Below are 18,579 nucleotides of genomic sequence, written 5' to 3'. Positions count from 1 at the left end.
CATACCTCCTCCCATCTTCTTCCCCAAACAACAACAATAACAACAACTACAACAACAATTACAACTACAACTACGACTACAACAACAGAGGGGCGGGGAGTGTGCGTCCTCACACCGGCTCGGTTACCCGCCATGACCATGCGCTCCACGGCGTTACCCCGAAGGGGCTGGCTGTCAGTCCCCCGTCAAGGGCGGAGCCGGTAACCCCCCCCGCACGCACCCAATGAGAAGCGACGTGCCGATTCCATCTGGGGCGGAGCTAACGAGCCGAGGGCGTGTCACTCCCCGCCGGATATACGCGGCCCCGCGCCGGACGTGACGAAAGATGCGCCTCAGCTTGGAGAGAGAAGCCACCGCCACCCCCAGCGCGACGATACCTCCCCGCATCTTTGGACCGGACCGGACCGTACAGTACCCTGCTTTGAGCCAAGAGTGCACCTTGAGCCATCGCTATCCGCCTTTCCTAGCCATCAAACCCCGTGTGAGTCAGCCGTTGTCCCGTTTACCTGTCGTCTGTCCGGGGTTAATGTAAGAGTGTGTCTAAGTGCCTGTCTTCCTGTAATATACCTCTAGCCCCTGTAATCTAACCTTTTCCGTACGAATATAATTGAGAATCGAAACATTGGTGTCGTATTGTGTTATTGTAATCCAGCCGGGTGTCTTCTTTTTCTTATTGAGCCAGCATCGCGCGACTAGTCAACGTTCGGGCACAATCGGGTAACTTGTGCAGACGTGGTCATACCATAAAACCGCTCGGTAAATAACATCCAAGCCACGTCTGTAACAATTGGGTGTCAGGAGTGGGATTCGAACCTGGGACTAAATTTATTTAGCCCAAATTTTGGAACACCAATTGTACTATTAGAGTAACAATTGGTGTCGAGGAGTGAGATTCGGACCCGGGACTAAATTAGTTAGGCCCAAATTTTGGGAGGGAAAATCGATTCGGAGCGCGTACGGCGCTCGACCGAATCGATTCGGAGCGCGGTCCCGCGGTTACTGCGCTCGTCGAAATTATAACGGAAAAAAAAAAAATTTGGATTTGTTTTACGAAACTCGAATTTTGCAAGTCGCGCTATGGCGGATCAAGACGGCTGGGGTCCGGTAGGGGAGAGTGAAGCAGGGTCGGTCCAGGACCAAAGTGAGACACGTGAGGAGAGCGAAGCAGCGAGGGTAGCAGACGCGCAAAATGGCGCCTCGCTGGTCACCGAGCCGGCAACCGTGGCAGCGCCCCCGATGGATTGGAACTTGTTTTGTATACAAATGACGGCCCTTGTGGTCCAGTATAATGAAGACATGAAAAACAGGATGGAGCGACTGGGGAACCGGATGGATGCTCAGAGTGAGCAAATGAGGGTTGATAGTGGGCGATTAGAGGGCCAAATGAGGGGTACCGGTGAGAAGTTAGACAATAATTTTGAGGAGTTAGACAAGAAAATTGGGAAGTTAGACAATAATTTTGAGGGGTTAGACAACGGGATAAAAGAGGTGAAACATGGGTTAACGGGGGTAGAAAATAGAATGGCTGCCCAGGAGAATCAGATAGAGGGAGTGAAAAATGGGTTAGAGGGGTTAGAAAACAGTATGGAAGGCAAATTGAGGGACATGAGGGACCAAGCGGAAAGGGAAGTTAACCAAATGGGGCAGCAGATAGAGGGGGTCAGAATGGGGGTAGAAACCAAACTGGATGCTCACAGGGAGGAAATGGAGCAGATGAGGGTGGCATCTGGGCAGGAGATGCAAGTGATGGGAGAGGAGATCAGAAGAGGAGTGAGTGAGGAGGTCGGAGGAGTGCGCGAGGAGGTGAGGCACTGTAAGGAGCACATGGAGAAGGAGGTGAGAAAGGGGACTGTAAAGTTACAAGGGGGCATAGAGGTCCTGACGCAGGAGGTGGAACAGCTGACGGAGGGACAAAAAGAAGTAAAGGAGCAGGTTCAAAGGAACACTGCGGTATTAGGAGGATTAAAAGCGACACAAAACGACATAAAAAACGACTTGATAGCGACAAAGAGGGAATGTCAGATGGTACGTGAGGGACTGACAACGAGGCTGGACGAGGTGATAGAGGTTATGGAGACGACGGACCGGCAGGTGAGGACGCACATGGAAACGGTCAAGGTAGCCTTAGAGGATGAGCTTGAGGAGACGTACCGGGACATAAAAGAGGTGAAGCAGAAATTAGAAGAAGTGGAAGAAGGGGTGAGCGAAATTAAGAAGCGACGGAGAGAGGATAACAAAGAGATAAAGGAGGAAGTAAAAGAATTGGTCCAAAGTCTGTGTTTGGATCGTGATGATGTGCTCATTAACCGGATGAGGGATTCGCAGGTGATGGAGGAGAAGCGAAGAGGAAGAGGACCCGGTGTAAGTGGTGACCAATATGGTCGTGCGTATGATGCGCCAGGGGATTTAAGAAGCTTGGGGATTGGTTTGGATCCGGGTGTTCGTGAAAGGCCGTTGGTGAGGTGTGTGACAGGTCTGGTGTGCGAAAGAGGAGGTGTGCGAGAAAGTCCGACTCTGGGGTGTGTGAGGAAAAAGTGTGTGCAGGAGTGTGCGCGAGAAAGGTGTGTGACGGACAGGTGCATGGGGAAAGAGTGCGCTGTCAAAGGCAAGGAAGAATGCACGCCTGTGGTGAGTGTTGCAGAGGGTGTGACGGGAGAGTGTGCGCAAGAGTGTGCGCGAGAAAGGTGTGTGACGGACAGGTGCATGAGGAAAGAGTGCGCTGTCAGAAGTAAGGAAGAGTGTCCACCTGTGGTGAGTGTTACAGAGGGTGTAACGGGAGAGTGTGCGCGAGAAAGGTGTGTAACGGACAGGTGCCTGAGGAAAGAGTGCGCTGTCAAGAGTAAGGGTGAGTGCGCTGTCAAGAATGGTGGTGAGAGTAGTGAGAGTGACATGGAGCGTGAGTTAGTTGTGACAGGTGAGCGAGGATGTACACCTGGGATGGAAGGATGCACACCTGGAATGGTGGAGCGTGAGTGGGAATGCACGCTGGAGTTGGTGGTGAGGCACGTGGTTGGGTGTGCGAATGAGGGCACACCTGTGATTGTCACAGAGGAGGTGACCGAGGAGGGGGCGCGAAGAGGTGTATTGGTGAGGTGTGCGAGCAACGAATGTGTGCCAAAGTGTTCGGTGGTCAGGTGTGTGACCAAGGCTGTGAGTGGAATGGGTGTACCTGGGTGTGTAAGGAACGGTACAAGGAGAATGGGAACAGCTGCATGTATGAGCAAGGAACGGGCTGCGGGGTGTAAGCATGCAGGTGAAGCATCGACGTTACACGGGTTAAAGGTCAGGTCGACTTTTAGCCGAAGCGGGCCCTCGGTGCGTGCCGGGCTTCGCGTGCCGCGAGAACCAGCGGGGATCCGAGCCACGGCGGGTTCGAAAGAACCGCCGTGCGCGATCCACGCTGGGCCTCGCTTTGAACGGCCACGTCTGTGCTCCAATAGGCGGAGCGGGCGGCCCGATAGAAAGAGTCGTCATGGCGACCACTTTCTGTTGAGGAATTCCGGCAGGTCGAGATCGAGCCATGGGATGACTCCGTGCCGAGATGGTGCGTGGGATCTCGGCCTGGGTAAACCTCCTTCCCTGCACCAAGTGCCGGACGCATCCAGCCGCTGGCACAAAACAACCAGCATCCATTGCTTGGCTTTACGAAGCCGGGCTTTGGACAGGGATTGGCGCACCGAGAGGTATTAGTGAGTCGACTGGGTGATGAGGTTAGTGTTTTGGACCCAAAATTGGAGAAAAACAAAATTTGATGATTGGCAAGGGATTGGCAGTAGTGATTGGCAGATGATGGGCAGTGATTGACAAATTTTTAATTTGTTGAAATTCGATGTGCAAAATTGGTAGTGAGAGACCCCCGATGTGGTGGGATGGCAAATCCACCATCCTTCCCATGGTGGGGCAAAGGAGCAATAGCTTATGGGGTGTATGGCAGTGAAAACTAGCCCGGGTGGGTTAGGATATTGTGTGTAGGGATCTAGAAGATGACATTAGGTAACGTTAAGATTAGTTAGTGACTGATACCTGTAGTGGGGACGCAGGTAGATTAGTATGGATGATAATGACGAGGGAGCGCAATAGTTTAAAGGGACGACTGGGAAGCGCAAGTTTCAGAAGGGAGTAGTTAGCTGAGATGATGCCGTGTTTGTGAGAATTGAACAGGTGTGATTGCACAGGTGTGCAACTGGACAGGTGTGTGGAGCAGTGTATGAGTAGTGAGTGTGTGGATCAGCGCGAATGCGCTTGGGGAGAGAAGGGTGCAGGTGGCACCAGGTGTGAGAGCACAGGTGTGCAGGTACAGGTGTGTGGAGAGAGTTGGAGTGAGTGGTACGGAGTGGTGTGCATGGTGCGAAGGTGTGGATGGGGGAAGAGTGGACCCCTTTCACGAGCACCCGGGGCGGGTAGTGTAAGTGTTAGGTAGAGGGTGCAGGTAAATTGTGGTTGGATATTGGCATTTGTGGTGCGGTTGCAGAATGGTGTTGTGAATGGGTGCATTAGTGTTGTGGAAATGGCTGGGCGTGTAGCCTGTTAGTGTGTGTAGTTGGTTGGGCACTCCACCACTGTGAGGATGTCGGCCAGGTGAGGCCGCAGGTGGGCTCTGGGAGCCGGTAGTTGTGAGTGGGTGCCTGAGGATCCCGGGTGTGGATCGGGCAGCCCAGTGCCAGAGAGGGCACGGAGTGGGGAGAGAGCCAGAGGGCCTTCCCCTGGTAGTTAGGTTAGGGTAAGGAGCAGGTAAGCTCGGAGGCAACTGCAGTGGTGGAGGTGTGCAGGTGGGTAGACCCACTGGGAGAGGTACACGCCACAGCCCAGAAATTGTACGAGGGCACCGGGAGATGAATCGGGGGAGTGAGACCCCAAATTGAAGAGCACCACAGTTTGGCCAATGGGAATTGGTTTTTAGAACCCATAGTGTAAGAGGGCCAATGGTTTGGCCGGAGGAAGACCCCGGGTAGTGTAAAGTTGTTAAAGTCATTTAGGAAATAGTTAGGATTGAAGAACCTGTCGCACCATACGCAGCCACTTACCTGTGATGATGATGACTCCACACCTGTGTTTTCTTTGTTTTGTGCAGGAAATGAGAATTGCTGTGAGGATTTGTGAGACGCATCACGACGTGGATGAGACATTGGGGTGATTCCATCTCTCCCTCCCTAGGAGGGACTGATGATGAATTGGTAATGGCAAATTTTGATGTTGAGTTGAAAATGGCAAATTTTGAGGAGAGTTGAAAATGGCAAATTTGATTGGTTAGGAGGGAGAGAAGACGAATTTGGTTTATGGGAGGAACGGGGAAGACAGTAGGGATGTTTGTTGATTTGTAAAGTAGATGTTTATGAGTAGTGTTGTGTTGTGTGGATACAGTAAGGGGTAAGGGAGGGGCCATGTAGGTTACCTGGTGGGGGGGGGGGCGTACGATAGGAACGTACCTGTCTCACCTGGTTCCCATGTGCCCCCAGTGTGCATTACCTTATATTGCGTGCACTTTTGCGCCCTTACCAACTTACTCACTTGTCTGCTTCTTTTGTCTCCCACCTCCGAGGATCTGGCTTTGGGGTAGAGAGAGAGGAGAGAGAGGTGCTGGCTGCGCAGTTGTGGGCCTGCACTTTCGCTGTTTGCTGCCGGGATCGATACACCATATGGACCGCAATGTTTGTGGCCACCCACAATGGACCGCAGTTCGTTTGCGGCCAAGCACCACCCGGGGATGGACCTATGGGTCAACGTGGCACCTATGCCATAAAGGTGAACCACTGTTAATTAACACCAAGTGCACCACAAGAAGAGCAAGAGACACCTGCAGGGTTAGGGGTTGTCGAATTTATTTTTATTCCAATGAACAATGGTGACTGCACCGATTGGTGGTGGGGTGGTGCTTTTGATGCTGGGAAAGGGTGCTCTGCACGTTATTAAAGGCCGTCGGCCACAGAGCACTCGTGGGTTGGTGTATCGATGTTGGCAAGCGCGCTCTCTCTATGCATAACATCTGCATGTGTTCCTCCAAAAACAGGTCCTGGATCGTAGTGTAGATATCAGCGTAATCTTGTAAATAATGCTCCCTACCGGCTGTATGTTTAGTTTGAGGATTCTTTCCGGATTCGGTTATCCTGTGGGTGTGTTTCTGTGAGGAGAAGGGTGCAACGTCGCAGGGGGACATATTTACTCATTTGTGAATATCTGTAAAACTGTCGCACTCAGGGTAGAGTTAATAGTAGAGGGAACTACATTGCGTGCCACACTAAAGTAGGTAAAAATTTATCGGGTCGGGACGCCCCGAGGGTAGAGAAGGGTGCAATGTTGCGAATATGGAATTTGGCCTCCATATCCGCTTGTAAATATTCCCCTATTTTCTCCAATACTCCCCAACTTTCCCCAATCCCCCATTCCCTAGTCCCATTGCATGTAAACAACAATCAGTAGAGCCGACCTTCCCCTTATTCCCCCATTAAATGTCGTGCCCAGGTCCACCGCACCACACGTAGACAACTTTCGGACATCTTCCTAGTTATTCTTAATCTATGTCAGTTAAGGCCTCGTTTCCATTAATTATGACTCTTCGTTGCACCAGAATGTGATTATATGGCATCAGTAGTGAGTTTAGGACCTTTCCCATACCTCCTCCCATCTTCTTCCCCAAACAACAACAATAACAACAACTACAACAACAATTACAACTACAACTACGACTACAACAACAGAGGGGCGGGGAGTGTGCGTCCTCACACCGGCTCGGTTACCCGCCATGACCATGCGCTCCACGGCGTTACCCCGAAGGGGCTGGCTGTCAGTCCCCCGTCAAGGGCGGAGCCGGTAACCCCCCCCGCACGCACCCAATGAGAAGCGACGTGCCGATTCCATCTGGGGCGGAGCTAACGAGCCGAGGGCGTGTCACTCCCCGCCGGATATACGCGGCCCCGCGCCGGACGTGACGAAAGATGCGCCTCAGCTTGGAGAGAGAAGCCACCGCCACCCCCAGCGCGACGATACCTCCCCGCATCTTTGGACCGGACCGGACCGTACAGTACCCTGCTTTGAGCCAAGAGTGCACCTTGAGCCATCGCTATCCGCCTTTCCTAGCCATCAAACCCCGTGTGAGTCAGCCGTTGTCCCGTTTACCTGTCGTCTGTCCGGGGTTAATGTAAGAGTGTGTCTAAGTGCCTGTCTTCCTGTAATATACCTCTAGCCCCTGTAATCTAACCTTTTCCGTACGAATATAATTGAGAATCGAAACATTGGTGTCGTATTGTGTTATTGTAATCCAGCCGGGTGTCTTCTTTTTCTTATTGAGCCAGCATCGCGCGACTAGTCAACGTTCGGGCACAATCGGGTAACTTGTGCAGACGTGGTCATACCATAAAACCGCTCGGTAAATAACATCCAAGCCACGTCTGTAACAATATATATATTATATATATATATATATATATATATATAACTGTAAGAAATAGTAGAAACTCCACAGTACGAGCAGGGCGTCTCATTTGCATTGAATAAATAATCGTTAGATTAAATAAGACGCGGACGTAGCTTCAGGATGTCGATCTTTAATTGTCGACAAGCTTTCGACCAACAAAGGTCTTCTTCTGAATCGGCCCCAAGTTCAACGGAAGTCTTTCAAGTTCAACATATATAATATATACACGTGAATATGAATATATATATATATATATATATATATATATATATATATATATATATATATATATATATACATATATATATATATATATATACATATATATATATATATATATATATATATATATATATATATATATATATATATATATATACATACATATATATATATATATATATATATATATATATATATATACACTTTGAAATGTCACTTGCCTTCCGTGAATATTAATGCTCCCGAAATACAATTACATTACCTTCTGCTTAAATCACTGCACTTTTCACGCTTCACCTACAACGGCTCGGTATTAAATAAAATTAAAGATATAACATGCGCATGTACATTAGGAATCATAATCACACGAACGCCTTTCATCATCTTGGCTAGTGGGACAGCTTTACTGCCTGTGTATCACGTCACTCATTCAACCATCAATGGATTTCGTTGTTCTGATGGAGGTTAAAACATTCGGGTTCCGCGATTGCATGAAACGAGCCATATGGACCAGCTTAACGGCTCGCTCAGTGATTGTCTGGGATCGTGGATCCCATTATATAAACTGCCACGAGTCTTGCGCCATAGAGCACACCATATTTTACCAAGGATCTCAACTATGTTGTTCATGATACATTCTCTCCCTTGGGCATTTCTCTCTACCTCACAAACGCACAATCATTTTGGGAAAGGCAGTGGTCAAAAAGAATGTTTGTGTTATATAATGGATTTGTTGTTATTTGATCATCATCGTGATGTAACTGCATTCTATTAGTCTGGATATTCTATTTGTAGTGTTTTGGTGACAAATGTAAGGTTCGTCAAGGAGTTGGGTGAAGTGGGGGTACATTGGGACACTCATCAAGCAGCTCTTCTTGACCAGTGATATTAAGTGCCAACAGTGCAAGAGGGGGTGTCCCAAAACAACCCTGTTGTCATGATCATGTTTTCAGTTCACGACAGAACAAAGGCCTCCCTCAACTCACCCAGGGCGAATTGGCACATTCACCACACTTCCCATGTTGGCGAGGGAGATAATTTAGACAGATATTTTCATTTGGATAGGATGTCGGTGATGATTCGCCTCCTCTTCGTGAAAGACCTTGTCTTGATCTCTAATTGATGTCCACCAGTGCTGGCAGACGAGTTATTTGGGTTAACGTCCATCTAATAGATGGCACACACATTGATGCCTTGTCCTGCCTGCGAAACACCAGGTGGAAGTTTCCACCTGGGTCGAGATTCCAACTCAAGTTAAACAGCCCAGAAAAGAGTGCGCAAACCTCAAAGCTATCCCGTCAGCCCTGGGATATTCTACATTGGAAATGTGGATACATCCCTTTACGACCCCCAAGCCTGGTATTGGCTTAGCGGTTAGGGTGCCGGCTTGGGATCCGAGGATCCTGGGTTTGAATCTCGGTCGATCGCTGAATTAACGCCAGGGGGGTTGACTCAGCCTGTCATCCTTCCGAGGTCGGCAAATTGAGTACCAGCTCACTGGTAATTCCCTGTGTGTCGCAAAAGGCAACTAACAGGGTTGGCGGCAGGAAGGGCATCCAGCCATAAAACATTGCTCAAAAAGTGGACCACGGTGCTCGAAAAAGGCTAACCCCTGCTCTGCGGGGGAAAATGGCCTCTAAAGGTGGTTCTCCTATCCCCATCAGCAAGGAGTGGATTTGTTGAGATGGATGGGATATGAAACTAACAAGAACGCTCACTGGGAGTAAAAGACTATCCGTCCTTTTATACAGGGTGTTTCGTAAAAAATGCAACCCAAAGTTGTTTTATACTTTTTTAATTTTCCTTTGATACGACATGAAACTTAAACACAAGAATCTTTGTAATATGTAGAATAAAGTTCACAAAACATGTCTGAAATGGCTGCTCCACTGCAGCAGGCACACATGGATCCTCCTGGTGAAGTTGTCGATAACTCGGCTGCATTTCTGAACCGGAATACTTGATGTCGGTGGCAATTGCATTTTTGAGGTCGTCAATAGTCTGAGGTCTCCCCTGGTACACTCTATCCTTCAGGTGACCCCAAAGATAGCAGTCAGGTCGGTTGAGGTCCGGAGAATTAAACATCTGTCCTAGAGACGATTCAATCACTGAATTTCTGTTGCAGCCACTGTATCGATCTGTTGGAAGTGAGAGGTGTGGCCCCATCTTGCTGAAACCATTGCACAGCACTGTCGATGTGGTGCTTCTTCGCTAATGCAACACAGAACTTCTGCATAAACCTCAAGTACCGTTCAGTGGTGATACGGTTACCAATTTCCCTTCTTCATCTTGAAACCAGAAAGGCCCAATGATGTCGGTTTTTCCAATGGCAACCCATGCAGTGAATTTCTCACTGTGCAATGGCCTTTCACCAACTTCATCAGGAAAACTAGAACCGGTGGGATCCGAACTAGAACTAGAACCCAATCACATTGTTTTTTGAATTAACATGACCACTTGAAAGAAAGTGGGCCAAGTCAGAAAATCACACATTACTCAAAAAATTTGGATCTCGAAGCAATTTCCCCTCAAACCATTCACCCATCATCACAAAAAGTTGTTTATCATTGTCTGTAAATTTTTGCTTCACTTGTATGCGATACGAGTACGTTTTTAGTTCCTGCTTCAGAATTCTTTGTGTATTTGATAAAGATAAGTTCAATTCTTCAGATCGACGACTCAGTGATTTCCTGGGGCACCTCAAAACTGCTTCATGGACCGCTTCAATGTCTTCTCGTAATCTTGCAGTCCTCGGACGACCAGACTTTGAGCAATTAAGATTTTGTACTATCCTGTGGGAATTAAACCTCTTAATCAAATGAAAAATGGCAGACATGTCTGGGGCTAATCTGGTCTCGAACTTCTTTCTGCATCGTGTTCGAGGCTGTTTCAATGACTTGTGGCAAAGTAAGACTCCACCATATAGTCAGGTTCACTATGTTTTTTCGTTCAAAATCATGGTAGATTAGCAAACCTATACATTGTTGGAAACGTTATTACATGGCAAATCTGAAAATCAATGTTTACATTTGCCAATTCCGACCAATTCGATTCGACCAATTCGACCAATTCGACCAATCGACCAATTCCATTCGACCAATTCGACCATTCGACCAATCGCTTCGATCGACCATCATAAATTCGATTTATTCGAATTCGATTCGATCGACCATTCGACCAATTCGATTTGCCAATCAATTTGACCGACCTTTGCTTGTGTGGAACGGACTGTGAAAACGATGCGGACTATATTGTCGGATACGACACACAGGACAGTGATGACGAACTCTAAATGGCATATTCTGTAATCGTGTATGTTTGATGCCATTGACTGCCTGTGTATATTTTGTCATTGACTGCCTGTGTAGATGTGAAGTTATACTGACTGCATGTGTATATATGATTTTGCTGACTGCCTGTGTATGTTTGGTGATATGAATTATTGTGACACATTTTGATGTTATTAACTGCCTGTACAAAATGATAACATGTATTTGATTATGCAACCTATCGCGAATATAAAGACAGTATTTTGCAATTCAAAACCTTTGATTCGTGTCTTACCATTCCCCATAGCACTAATTTGATACTTTCATTGGATTCCTTGTCCCTGAAAATATAGGTTTAGTATATTTTAAAAGGTTTTTAGGGTAATTAGAGGCACAAATAGAACAAAATATGTATTTTACAGTGGCCATTTTGAAAATCCAAAATGGCCGCCATACAGGTATCTCTCCAAATGTAAACATTGATTTTTAGTTTCCTTAGGCTATAACCTTTCCAAAAATGTATAGGTTTGCTAATCTACCATGATTTTGAACGAAATATAATTTATTGACATAGTGAACCTGACTAATAAAGATCCTTCGTTCAGTTGTCTATGCCATCTTCAAACTAAACAGTATGACATTTATTTGCAGTTTTCCCTGCAAATGATGCTTCATACAAAGCTGCAATATAATTTTTTTTTGTATTAAATAATAAAAATTTCACAAAACATTAATAAGGTTGCGTTTTTTTATGATAAACCCTATATCAGAGATCCAAATCTGTGTTTTTATTTCACCAATTCTGCCAACAAATGCTTCACCAGATTGAAGTTTGTCCTCATCAGAATCGTGGCCTTCTATAAATGTTTTTATGACTGAAGAACACGCTGAGAGCAAAGGTACCTCTTACTCTTGTAGGATTATATACCCATGAGAATGGCGTTGGGTAGAGGGTGGGGGTGGGGACCTTTTAAACTAAAGGGATGGGATAACATATAGATCCTCCCTTCCCCTCTCCCCCACGTTTTTAACTATGGGGGACAATATATCGATTGCCCCCCCACTTTTTTTTGCTCGAGTATAACATAAAATGCATTGCTAGGTACAATCCAGACAGGCTCGGATTCGGGATGTTCTCCTAATGCATCATCAGATTATGTATAAATCAATATTAACGTTCCCCAAATAAATTGTTATCTCTTAAATCAAGACTGGTGGGCAGTATTTAATAACAGAGACTGCTATCGGCTTGTGCACGTTGTGCTGGATTTCATTAGTTGGAGTAAGCATGTAATGCATGGTGCACATGCACTGAAAATGTATCACTGTGCGAGTACTGATAGGGATATACATTTCCACTGCAGTGCTATGTTGTTTCGAGTTCTATCCAAAGGAGCCTCTTTGCTCGCCCATAGTGGAAATTTGGCAGTGCAGGCTTAAGTTTATTTAGTCATTGTTGCATTGGAGATGAATTTGTAATTAGAGTAGCAAAGGTCCTCAAAAGGTGGACCGTGGTCCACATCCGGACTGCTGGTATCATCAGTCTGGACCGCAGGCATCATCAGTCCGGACCGCAGGCATAATCAGTCCGGATCGCAGGCATCATCAGTCCAGATCACAGGCATCATCCGTCCAGACCACGTGCTAATCCTAATCCCCTGTGAAAAGGCCTCTGGGGTTTATGTATTCAGACCAACTTGATAACTGATAAATGCCAGAAGGGATTAATGCAGGAGGTGATTAATGTTTAGATTTAGATATATTTAGCAAGGAAATCCGTTGCAAGAGACCATTCGGCCCATCATGCCTGTACTTTACCAACACCAGCGGTGTGTTCGGTTAATAAGCAGCTTGCTATCGCATGCCAAGCGACTTACTTAATTTTATACGATCAAACAAGCACTCCAACGGAAATGAGTGCTAAGCACCATTGAATAACATGGTGGTCTGCATGGAAACAATGCTCTCGTGGTAGTCAAGCAAATGTTGCCTGGGCCATCATTTTCAGTTTTACTCGATCCTCATGTGACAACTTCTCCAAACAAATTAATTTTGTTAGCAGTGGCTACAGAGTATGAGGAAGAGGAAAAGAAAGATAAAATGGGGAAAAGAAAGAAAGATAAAAGTAAAAGTAACAAAAAAAGTATAAAATGCATTTACCTCTGGTTTTTGAGTGCAATAATTCACTTTGGCATCAACAAAAAGCTCAAAATCAAAACTGCCCCCCACCCCAAAAAAAAAACTGGATGGGGGGAGGACCCCAAATCTCTCTATGTAAATGTGTATTGTATAGCACTACCTGGTATAAGCCGGAATTAAAAGTCATAATACAATATGCCATAGATATACAAATGGAGGAGTTAAACCGACTGTAAGGACAGGTTATTTTGTTGTACAATAAATGAAATCAGCAAAACGTTGATTGAGGCATGTTAACTGTTGTGGGAGGCATGAACAAACTTACATTTCAGGCTTTTTGTCGGAAGCAAAGATAGGGGGTTAGAGCCCCCCCCCCAAAATGCTGGGTTTCTGGTAACATGCTTTTCAATTGATGGGGTAGGTAGATAGGGTGTTTGTTTTTCATTTTTGAAAGCGCTTAAATAATATGGAAGATATTGTCACGTCACCAGTAATTAAGAATGCTGGATGACGGATAGTCAAAACAGTTTTACCTGAGGCGGCAGCCCGAAAAATGGCGGTATTTTTGTCACACGTGGGATGAAGGAATGTGAAGCGTTTACCTGAATGGAGCACATGGGTTTATTCCGAAACCACAAAACACGCAAAGACCACAATAAACTCAACAACAATGATTTAATGAAAATAAATCAAAGACGAAATAAAGTTGTGGTAAAAACTAATTGAAACTCCTACTTTGAGTATCCTCCATCAGACACACAGGGAAAAATGAAATGAAATAAAATGACCTTTTCGTGCATTTACCTAGTCCCAACGAGTTATTTTGCAAAGGTGATGGTGATGGTCCCGTCCGATGCCTCCCGCGCTGGAGTGCCCCAAAATGGTGCCAGCATCGTGCGTCAAAACTCCCAGGCGTGAGGCAAGCAGTCAAGATGGCCCTCTTTCACCTCCACCGTCAAGTGCAACACGGACTCCAGCTCCTTGGTGAACCCAAATGTTGCCCGCCTCTGTCGAGAGGCTGCCGGCTCTGCAAAAGCTCCAACCTCCTTCAAAAACGCACCAATATCACCAGCACACCAACGCAAAAAGATGGCGCCCTCCCTCCTTTGGAGAGAGAAAGAGAGAAAGAGGAGAAAGAGAGAAAGAGAGAAGGAGAGAAGGAGAGAAAGAGAGAAAGAGAGAAAGAGAGAAAGAGAGAGAAGAGAGAAGGAGAGAAAGAGAGAAGGAGAGAAAGAGAGAAAGAGAGAAGGAGAGAAGGAGAGAAAGAGAGAAGGAGAGAAAGAGAGAAGGAGAAAAGGAGAGAAAGAGAGAAAGAGAGAAAGAGAGAAAGAGAGAAGGAGAGAAAGAGGAGAAAGAGAGAGAAGAGAGAAAGAGGAGAAGGAGAGAAGGAGAGAAGGAGAGAAGGAGAGAAGGAGAGAAGGAGAGAGAGAGAGAGAGAGAGAGAGAGAGAGAGAGAGAGAGAGAGAGAGAGAGAGAGATGAGAGAGAGAGAGAGAGAGAGAGAGAGATATTTCCTGTCTCGACCCTGCTTTGGTGATGGAAGCAGTTGGCATCAGTGCCCATGTTTTCAAATCACACTCTGCTGATCGTGTTTCGCCTCTGTTTGTACTCTTCAGTCTGTTTTCTTTAGCTGCCTCTAATCTGCAAAAACAGATCCAATCAATGACAGAACAGTAAGCTTACAATTATAATCAAAGTCATGCAATCCATCATTGCGCCTGCATTGTCCTTCCCCTTTTCAAACAGCCTGATCCCCTGATCATGAGTTTGGATTATGTCCTCGTCACTCAACTCTGGCTACACAGCTGCTTTTTTTCTCAGCGGTGGTTTTAGGCCCGACATGTCAAACAAGAGGTCAAGACCCCCTCTCTGGACATATCATGGGCATTCGACACAGTTTGGCATCTTCCAAGTTGCTTGCCAAGATCACTGCCTGTAACATATGAGACATTCTTCATTCCTGGATATCTGACTTCCTCTATTCAGGGAGTTCAGGTATTGCTATCAATGTAATCATCTCATCTCTTATAGTGAGGGGTTGGAGTATCTCACAGCAGTGTGTTGGGCCAGACTTGTTCCGCTAATGTACATAAACGACCTCTCCAAAGCTCTGAAAATCTCTCTTCTTTTTTTGCCAATAACTTCACATTGTCTTATAGAGTAACCCATCCCACTGACAGGCAGGCAGCAGCTCTGCATCACTCTCAGCCGATGTAGAATTGACTATATTCTGGTCTGGTAGTCTTGAAATCCTTGCAAATCTCACATTCTTACCCTGCCGCTACAGAAGGATATCAAATGACCCTATTTATTTCCATGGTCAGCCATTGGAAGAGGTTCAGTCTCAATTGACCTTCAAGGCCTCGCATCAGCCATAACTTCTCCTCAGCTGACCACACAGTATTTCCCGCCTCCAAATCCAGTCGCAGATTGGGCATCCTCCATCTACTTGGAGCATTTAGAACTATTTAGAACCTACAAAGCTTTTGCTCATTACTCAATGGAGTAATGCTCTCTCCTATGGGTTGGAGACCCAGCATTCCATCCCTCTCCTGGATTCAGTGAAATCTAAAGCTTTCAACATTGTTGGTGTCTTACATGATGAGACTGAAGCACAAGAGGCCTCCTACTTTCAGATAACAGACAGGTCTGTGGTCTCTTTGTTTTTACCACCTCTCTTCTGGTCTAGCTCCCTCTACTCTCTTAGCCCTGCGACACTCTCCAGCTCCTCCAGGATGCATACGTTCTTCAGGTAACCCCCTCCTGGTTCAACTTGCAAAGTCTAAACTTGCTGCTCACTCCCATTTTTTTCTTCTTCTCTTTTTCTCCCGTTTGTGGAACTGCCTTCAGCTGACGTATCAAGCCACTCTTCCTTCCAGTGCTTCGAGCTGGCAGTGCACCACCATGTCATGCCACCCCCATCCATACTCACGATATTATGTGCACCCATTTGAACTTTGGAGAGGCAACATCCCTCTCCCCTAATGCTAACTAACTGGATCCTCTGACTTGCAAGTTATTGTTTTCTTTTATCCTCCATCCTCTCTTCCTGTTCATTAATTCCCTCGTTTGTTGTATCCAACTGTGACATGTAATTATAATATTATAACCTGGAAAGGTGGGGGTGGGGGGGAGGTAGGTGGGGGGTGGGGGGAAGTGGGGGTGGGGGGGAAGTGGGGGTGGGGGGGAAGTGGGGGTGGGGGGGAGGTGCCGGCTTGGGATCCTTAGGATCCTGGGTTCGAATCCCAGTCGATCCCTGAATTAATGCCGGGGGGTTGACTCAACCTGTCATCCTTCCGAGGTCGGAAAATTGAGTGCCAGTTCACTGGTATTTCCCTGTGTGTCGCAAGAGGCGACTAACTGGGCTGGTGGCAGGAAGGGCACCCGGCCATAAAACATTGCTTCAAAAACGGCACCATGATGCTCGAAAAAGGCCAACCCCTGCTCTGCGGGGAAAAATGGCCTCTAAAAGTGGCTCTACATGGAAAAGGGGTGGGCATCCACAGATTGGGGTAAAAACATGGACCGTGTGACCGCATGCGTTGGATTTCTTCTTGTATCAGGGAAATTGTCAGGTAAGTCGTTTTGTAATTCGTGCACTGAGGAGGTAGTGAGTGCTACCTCTAAGACAGTAGAGTAAGTTTGTTGTGTAAACCTTCCTGTTTTTGAGTGAGGTCAGGTAAGAACTTGGGCAGAAAGGCACAACTGGAAAGAGCATTGTGCTTTCGGGGGAAACAGCATGAACTGTTTGGCCAGCACACCAAAGACCATGGTGGCGAGGTCGGCTGCAGAGATTTGATTTGGAGAGGCCACTGGGGCCACTCCGTGGGGAGGGCCGGCCCCCAGAAGATGGCACACCCACAGCCATGGGCTGCCAATGAAATAGTCCTGCCATCCATGAAGGTGGTCCCAAAGTTTATGAGGGCCATAGCCACGCTGAGCATGGCAGTTGCAGTTGGAGTCAGACCTTTGGAGAGGCAGCATCCTTCTCCCCACTTTTTGTTCGGCCACCTCTCCTCATCGCCATCCATCAGCCCTGTGCCGCACCAGCCTTGTGGCACATAAGGCCTGTGCAACACCAGCCTGCACTGGCCACACCCGACCCAAAAACTGCACGTGCCTTGCTCACGTCCTCACATGTTCCCCATTGTTGTGCGAGTAACAAGTAACATGTTGTGCGATGTTCAGGTAACAACTATATGTTTGTTCTCCGTCCATTCCACCTGTGGTTTTCTGCACTTTTTCCCATACCCTTTAACATATTCAACTGAAACCCGATACATGGCTCTCCTATGATAAGTTGCAGAACAAGTTTGAGTTTTGGGGTGTGTCATAATTTTTTTTGTTTTGTTTAAAAATAAAATAAACTCATTGGCACCGGTGGGGGACATGCATTGCAAAGCAATTCTCGCTCTTGTTATAGATGTGTCGGCCCAACGGAGTTATCCGCTCTGACGTACATAACAATTTCTGCATGCCCCCGCATCTCTACTTGTGTCTGTTGCCTGCTTAGTCCATCCTTTTATTTGTTGATAATGTCTTGTTTGCCCTTATCCTCGTATGTCTTTCAAGAAACAAAAAAGGTGCACAAAAAAGGTGCAAAAACAGATCCCAGCAACTACAGACCAATCAGCCTTCTCCCAATTATCAGCAAAGTCATGGAATCCATCATTGCTTCAGATATTAAATCTTTCCTCTTCTCCAATGGCTTGATCTCTGATCATCAATTTGGTTTCAGACCTGGTCACTCTACTCTGGACATGCTGCTTCTGCTTTCTCAACAATGGATGGAGGTCCTCAACGCCAAACAGGAAATTAGAGCTGTCTCCCTTGACATTTCACGTGCCTTCGATACGGTCTGGCACCCTGCTCTGCTCTCCAAACTCTCCTCCTTTGGTATCCATGGAAATCTCCACGCATGGCTGGCGGACTTCCTCTCTGGTCGTAGTCAACATGTGGCCCTGAATGGGTTTCTCTCATCTCCTCTTCCTGTTCAGGCTGGAGTTCCCCAAGGTAGTGTTCTGGGCCCTGTGCTTTTTCTGGTCTTCATCAATGATCTCTCTGACTCTCTTGAAAATCCTCTCTATGTCTTTGCTGACGACTCTACTCTCTGTCGCTCCATTCCTCATCCCTCAGATCGGCAGTCTGCAGCCTCCTCACTCTCTGCAGACCTGGAAAAAATCACAGACTGGTCAAACAAGTGGAACATGTCTTTCAATCCTGACAAATCTCACACTCTTACAATGTCTCTCCGAAAGGACCGACTGGACAACCCTCCCATCTACTTTCTCAACAATCCTCTCCAAGAAGTTATGTCGCTCAAGCTTTTGGGTCTCACTATCTGCCATGATCTTTCTTGGGAAAACCACATTTCCAAGCTGGCCTCCAAAGCCAGTCGCCGACTGGGCATCCTCCGTCGTGCGAAGTCCTTCCTTGGCACACCTGAGCTCCTCACCACATACAAGGCTTTCATCCGCAGCTCAATGGAATACTGTTCCCCCCTCTGGGCTGGTGCTCCTGCCTCACACCTTGCTCGGCT

General features: G+C 46.9%; 1 long non-coding RNA gene across 3 annotated transcripts in view; it reads right to left on the bottom strand.

Annotated features, from left to right (window-relative positions):
- The window catches only part of LOC137435430 (uncharacterized), an 80,369-nt gene that overhangs the window by 36,157 nt on the left and 25,633 nt on the right, over positions 1–18,579 (bottom strand). The window contains exon 1 of one of the 3 annotated variants that reach the window (XR_010986076.2): positions 13,846–14,346. The exons of the other annotated variants lie outside the window; for them this stretch is intronic. This is a non-coding gene — a long non-coding RNA (uncharacterized LOC137435430). Of the gene's footprint in view, positions 1–13,845; positions 14,347–18,579 lie in introns of those variants that run through there. 3 annotated transcript variants of the gene reach the window in all.

The sequence above is a fragment of the Myxine glutinosa genome, chromosome 9, assembly GCF_964187855.1.
Source record: "Myxine glutinosa chromosome 9, kmMyxGlut1.1, whole genome shotgun sequence".
Lineage (NCBI taxonomy): Eukaryota > Metazoa > Chordata > Myxini > Myxiniformes > Myxinidae > Myxine > Myxine glutinosa.
Note: the sequence above shows the minus strand (reverse complement) of the source record. Positions and strands in the feature narration are given on the sequence as shown.